The 6,340-nt window shown below is 49.3% G+C and overlaps 1 protein-coding gene across 10 annotated transcripts in view; it reads right to left on the bottom strand.

Moving 5' to 3' along the window:
* Znf384 (zinc finger protein 384) overlaps positions 1-6,118 on the bottom strand; it is a 30,173-nt gene extending 24,055 nt beyond the window's left edge. For 4 of the 10 annotated variants that reach the window (XM_021165231.2, XM_021165234.2, XM_021165233.2 and 1 more), the window contains exons 1-2: positions 5,214-5,462; positions 4,674-4,733 (exon numbers count right to left, since the gene is read on the bottom strand). The gene's annotated coding sequence lies outside the window, so the exon portion shown is untranslated. Of the gene's footprint in view, positions 1-4,673; positions 4,734-5,213; positions 5,463-5,512; positions 5,567-5,615 lie in introns of those variants that run through there. The other 6 variants (XM_029478586.1, XM_029478589.1, XM_029478590.1 and 3 more) reach the window with 6 other exon arrangements.
* Positions 6,119-6,340: the final 222 nt, after the last annotated feature.

The raw sequence follows: 6,340 nt of genomic DNA, 5'->3' as shown, positions 1-6,340 counted from the left end.
AAAATCTGTTTTGTTTTGTTTTGTTTCCACCCGTTATCCACTATCATGGGATTCCACACCAAACTGCTTCTGACCAAGGAACTGACTTCCCAGACACAAACTGTGACAGCGGGCCCACGTTCATGGACTCCATGATCCTACTATATTCCCCACCATCCTGATGCAGCTGATCTGACTGAATGGTGGAATGGCCTATTAAAGACACAGTTCATTAGGAGGCTAATGAGAAGGTGGAAGCAAGAAAAGAAGTAAGGGTTGGGGCAAGAGAGCAAACTTAGGGGTTAAAAGTGTATGTTGCTTTTGTAGCAGACCCAAATTTGGTTCCTAGCACCCACATCAGATGGGTCACAACTGCCTCAAGTCCAGCTCCAGAGGGATCCGAATCCTCTGCTCTGAGGGCATGAGTACTTACATAGACATAACCACACATACACATAATTTTTAAAAAAGGACCTCAAGACCATCCTAGGCTACAGCCAGGATGCTTGAAGCCAGTCTAGGATACAGGAAACCCTATCTCAAAAAAATAAATGAATAGTTTTAAACAGGGTTGAACTCTAAGCCAGGGTTGAAGAGATGCCTCAGAAATTCAAAGTCCTTATTCTTACAGAAGACGCAGGACCAGTTCCTAGCACATAGTGTCTTGCAACCATCCATTCCCTAATCTTGACACAGCAGGCACATACATGGTACAAATACAAACATGTAAGCAAAATGTTCCTACACACGTTAACATACTTTTTAAAGTAACCAAGAGTCAGATGGTAATGGCACTTCCTGCCATGCCTAACAACCTGAGTTTACTCTGCAGGACTCACACAATATAGAGAATAACTGGGACAAAAATATAAGTACACATGTGATCTGTGGTGCACCCATATGAAAAATGTAATACAAATTTTAAAATAAAATAAAACCTCAACCTGCCAGTCATAATGGCACATGGTTTAAATATCAGCAGCAATGAGGACGCAGAGGCAAAAGGGACTTGGTAAGTTCAAGGCCAGCTTGGTCTCCATAGTTCCAGCCAAGGATTCATAATAAGATTGTCTCAAAATAAAATAAAATAAAATAAAGAGGCACTTCTCATTAACAGGTCAGCCCAAACCAAGCACATAACAATTAGTGCTCAGGAAGGAAGCATACATATGTAGCTGTAAAATGACACGTGAGGAAAGTGCTGTAATCTGTAGGGCACAGGAGCTCTTGCCTAGGACNGAGGCACTTGAGAGACTCAGACAGGAGGACTACTGTGATTAGTCGGCCCTACATGGTTCCAGGCCAATTTGGATACCAAGTGTGACCCTACCTCAAAAACGACAGACATGACAACAGTGTTAGCAGGTGAGATTGCTTGCTTCCGAGTCTAACAACCTGAGCTCCATCACCAGAGTGTGCATGGTAGAGGGAAAGAACCAACTCCTCCAACTTGTCCTCACTACAACATGTGTGCTATGTCTCATATTTGTGCAAGCACACACTAAAGTAAATGTAAAAAAAAAAAAAAAAAAAATGCCGGCCGTGGTGGCGCACACCTTTAATCCCTGCACTCGGGAGGCAGAGGCAGGCGGATTTCTGAGTTCAAGGCTAGCCTGGTCTACAAAGTGAGTTCCAGGCCAGCCAGGGCTATACAGAGAAACCCTGTCTCAAAAAACCAAAACAAACAAACAAAAAACCAAAAGGCTATAACTACCTTTCTACTGATAAGTTATCCAAAATCCATATATTCCTTGGTATGAGATTGACTAGACAGCCAAGAATGAAGGCCATGGCTAAACTGCAATGCAAATGGTGCCCCCAGATGCCTACCTCTCAGGTTCCCACCTCTCAGATTCCCATTCCCATCTTCCCACTCTCTCTCCCTAACGTTCTCACAATTTCAAGACGGCTACTGATATTACAGGGGACACCATCTCTCCACAAAACATCTTTCCCAGTTTTATTTAATTATGCGGGCACATTCAACAACAAAGAGCTCACTGTGGTGGCTGGTGCAGCCTTTAATCCCAGCATTCAGGAGACAGAAACAGGAGGGTCCCGGTGAGTCTGAGACTAGCCTGGTCTATGTAGCGAGACCTCCTCTCAAAAATAAAGACATAAACAAGAAGCAGGAGCGATGGCCTGAAAGAGGCTCAGTGTGACAAGCACTCACCGCACCTGCCACTCTCTCCAGGGTTCAATTCCCAGCATCCACACAGCAGCTCACAACCACCTGTAACTTCAGGTTCAGGAAAGTCAATGCTCTCTTCTGTCCTCCATAGCCGCTAGGCATGCCAGTGGTACACAGGTATACATGCTGACAAACAACCACACATACTACAAAAATAAAACGGGCCAGGTGTGGGGGCACATGCTTCCAACCCCAGCACTTAGGAAGCTGGGGCAGGAAGATTATGACCTCCAGATCAAGACCCATCTAGAGCTGTCAATATGGCTCAGCAGACAAAAGTGATTGTCACCAGACACAATGACCTAACTTTGATGCTCAGAACCCACAGGGTAGAACCGACTTCCAGCAGCTGACATCTGACCACTGTCCTTGTACCATGGCAGAAGCACCCACACACATATTTCTTCTTTTCACTGCCACACCTTCCATATGCAAAAACCAACCTGGGCTACACGACAAACAAACAAAANAAAGAAAGNAAGGAAAAGAACCAGAGAACCGGCTCTGCTCTCGGACTTGGGAACAAGTAGAAGACTTCTCTTATAGCTCCAGAGAAGGAGTAAGAGGAAAGAGTTCAGATTCAAAATGAGCTTCAACTTTGCTCCCCCATCAGGCCTCGACTACTTAGTAAGAAGGGAAGGCTAGCGCCACAGAACGGAGAAGAGTAAATCATAATGAAATGATCACTTTTCTTCCCAGTCCCCGGGCTCCGGCTGGTGATACGGCTCAGCTGGTAGAGCACTTGCCTGGCATGCATAAACCTCTGGGATTGATTCCCACCACCACTTAACCTGGGTGAGGTAAAGCTGCTAACTCCAGCATTCGGACGGAGGCAGGAGGATCACAAGTTCAAGGTCATCTGTGGCAACATGCTGNCCTATCTTAAAAAGTAAAGTAAAAAAAGACAGCTGCCTAGCTGGCTCAGCAGAAAAAGCCACTTGCCACCAGGCCGAATGACTTGAGCTTGGGCCTCAGAATCTACAACTCCCTCAAACTTGTCCTCTGACCACCTCCCCAAACATAAACAAATTAAATAAAAACCAAATTTTAAAAGTACAAAGATTTGTTTTCCAGGGGAGTTACTGGCAGCGAGGAGATGCTGACAGTAGGGTGAGCACTCCTGCACTCCTCTGTCCTACGCTGCCACTTAAGGTGTTTCCCACCACTCAAAGGTGAGAGGTCACGGCGAGAATTCGTGAGAATTCGGGGAGGCTCAGTTTATATTACCTGCTATCTTGTCTTTTGTGTTTAGAAAGTGAACATAGAAGTCAGAAGACAACCTCAGGAGTCATTCCTCAGGTGCTATCCGGTTTATTTTTACACACTGGGTCTTTTGCTAACCTAGGCCTCCCCAATTTTGGTAAGCTGGCTAGCTAGCTCGTAAGCACCAGGGATCCATCTACCTGTCTCTGCCTTCCCAGCGCTGGGTCCACTGCGCCCTGCTTTCCTGTCTGGACTCTGGGCAGCAAGCCTGGGTCTTCATGTTCACATGACAAGTACTTTACCAACCCGACTGTCTCTCCTGCCCTCCAGTGCTGCTGTTTTTAAAGATTTGTTTATTTATGGATTTAAGCATGTTAAATCTATTTAACAGAGGAGGGCATCGATCCCATGGGACTACAGTTACAGACAGTTGTGAGCTGCCATGGGGGGTGCTGAGCTTGAACTCAGGACCTCTGGAAGAGCAACCAGTGCTCCTAACTGTTGTGTTTAACTGCTATTTTTTCAACTAAAGAACCTTTCTCATTGCCATTCATAGTGGCATATGCCTGTAGTCCAAACACTTAGGTTGCACAGGGAGAAGTGATGGCCTCAAGTGCGAGGCCAAACTGGTTTACTTAGTGAGTTCCACACTAGCTTGGGCTTCATAACAAAANTTTTTGTTTCCCTCCCCCGAAAAAAATAGAAAGGTTTCAATATTAGCATCAGGTATCACTTTGATTTCTCCCAGATTTACTAGAGCAGACAGCATATAATTTTATCTCTTTTATTTCAAACTATCCAAGAAGCAGTATTCCCTGAAAAATATTACCTGACACATCAAACTCAAATTGTCTCATGTTAGAGTCTACATCACTCAACAGAGCTACTCAAACACTCCACTGAACACCAAGAATGGGAAACTCCAAACTTGCCTCTGTTGTTTCTCTAGGTGACACCATAAAGACTATACTGTAATCAGAGTCACTGTGTCTCCACAGCAGAATACATCTCTTGACAAAATGGAAGCCCATTTAGTGGCTTCACCTGAGTATTTCACGTTTTATTCCTGTGGAGTACCAGTGGCCATGAAAAGGTAACAAAGAAACTACCAATTTCTTACACAAAAACCTCCTGGGTACTATGGGAAACAATAAGAAAAGGCTTTTATCTCTCTCACTGCAAGCGCTGGTGTTGGTAACTTCAATAATTCTATCACACTGTAAAGGAAAAAAAAAGAAAAAGAAAACCCATTTGAGATGACCCCATCTCTCCCCAAATCATTAAACCAAGATTGTCTTACCCTCTCTCTCTCTTCCTCCTGTCGTCTTATTCCTTCTCCTTTCCAGGGCTCCTGAACTTTCTGGAAACAAAATTGTCTAGGTTACAGAGGCCAGTATGTAAAGGCCACCAGAGAACTGTGGAGAGCCTCACAAGTTGACTGTCAGCAATTTGGAAAGCAGACAGCTTCCCCAACCAACAACCCAAGGATGGAAGGGCGAGAGTCACAGGCGTTGAGTGACACCCACTAAGTGTACATAAGGGAAATAAAGCCAGTTCCCCAAAACTAAGATGAATTCTATTAGCAGCATTTGGGTTCCACTCCTGGGCTCAGACACTTAATTCTTCATTCCCCCCCAGGGCTACAGGGAGCCAGGAGTCAGAGGTGAAGGAGGGTCCCTGCTCCTGGGATGTGGCTTTAGAAAGCAAAGCTGAGGGTAGGGGGGATGCCCTAGCCCTGTGTCAGGCACAGTGCCAAGTTCGGGCCCAGCCACTTCCTCTAGCCTCGCCCCCCCAACCCCCCAACACACACACTTCAGCTAGGACTTCGCCCCCTTCCTACCCAAGGCCTTGTGCCAAGAAGTACTTCCTTCAACCTTCAGTGGTCTATATACTGGAGGCTCCCAGCTGTCCCCCTAAAACCTTTGCTCCCCCGAGACACCGAACCCCGTCCTTCCTCCCGATGTCAAGTCCCACTCCTTCCTCAAAGACCGGTCTCTGGGACGTCCCTCCTTCACCCCTCCAGGGAGCTGAACTCTGCCACCCACTAGACAGGCACCCGCCCCCTAAACCCCCCCCATTCCTCCTCAGCGCCCGCTCCTCCACCGCCGCCACTTCCGGTTCCGGGACAGTCGCACTCACAGTCCCATCGTGGACCCCCCCTCCCCAATCGCCCGAGGAAAAGGGGGAGGGGGGAGGAGCGAGGGGCAGCGGCGCGCACCGACTGCAGCGGCGCGACACTCACCAGGCGGCGGCGGCGGCGACGCCGGCGCCAGCGCCAGAGCCAGCGCGCAGGAGGGGCGGCGGTCACCCGGGAAGGAAGGAGCCGAGGGAGCAGGAGGACCCGCGGGGCGCGGGCTCGGAACCGCGAGGCGGGGCGCGCCGGCATGCACCGCAGGCGCCAGACGGACCCCGACGCTCGGCCGGGCGGCGCGCGAGACACCCGCAGGGCGGGGGCGCGAGGCGAGGTGTGGGGGGGCCCCCGCCCTCCTGGACACTCACCCGGAAGTGGTGCTGCGGCTCGTGCTCCCGGGAACCCCGAGTCCTCCACGCCCACCCCCCCCCCCCCCAAAGCTTCAATGTGCAGTCGTTTCGCGGAGAAGGCGGGAGAGCCGGAAACGAAAACGGGGGGGGGGGAGGAAAGTAGCGGGGGAAGGGCGGCAGTAGGAAAGGAAAGGGGGGGGGACAGGTCAGAGTCCGAGTCACTTCCGAGAGCCGCTCGAACACATCCGGTGCTGTTAGGGCTCGGACATCTTAAGGGCAGAAGTTACGACACGTAAGGGCGGAAGTAGCTCCTACCCGGGGACCGGTGGAGCGCTCGGTCGACGTGAAACCGGACGTGAAGGCAGCGTCTGTTAAAGGGCTGAAGCTGAGCATCAGGAGAGCGCTCCCGGGCTTCCGGAAGAGACTTCTGGGGAAGTGGGAGGATGGAAGCTAGATAGGTTCATGAATTATGCACCAAGACACTAA

Source organism: Mus caroli, chromosome 6 (genome assembly GCF_900094665.2).
Source record: "Mus caroli chromosome 6, CAROLI_EIJ_v1.1, whole genome shotgun sequence".
NCBI classification, from domain to species: Eukaryota; Metazoa; Chordata; class Mammalia; order Rodentia; family Muridae; genus Mus; species Mus caroli.
The sequence above is the reverse complement of the archived record's forward strand: the minus strand, read 5'-3'. Positions and strand labels throughout refer to the sequence as shown.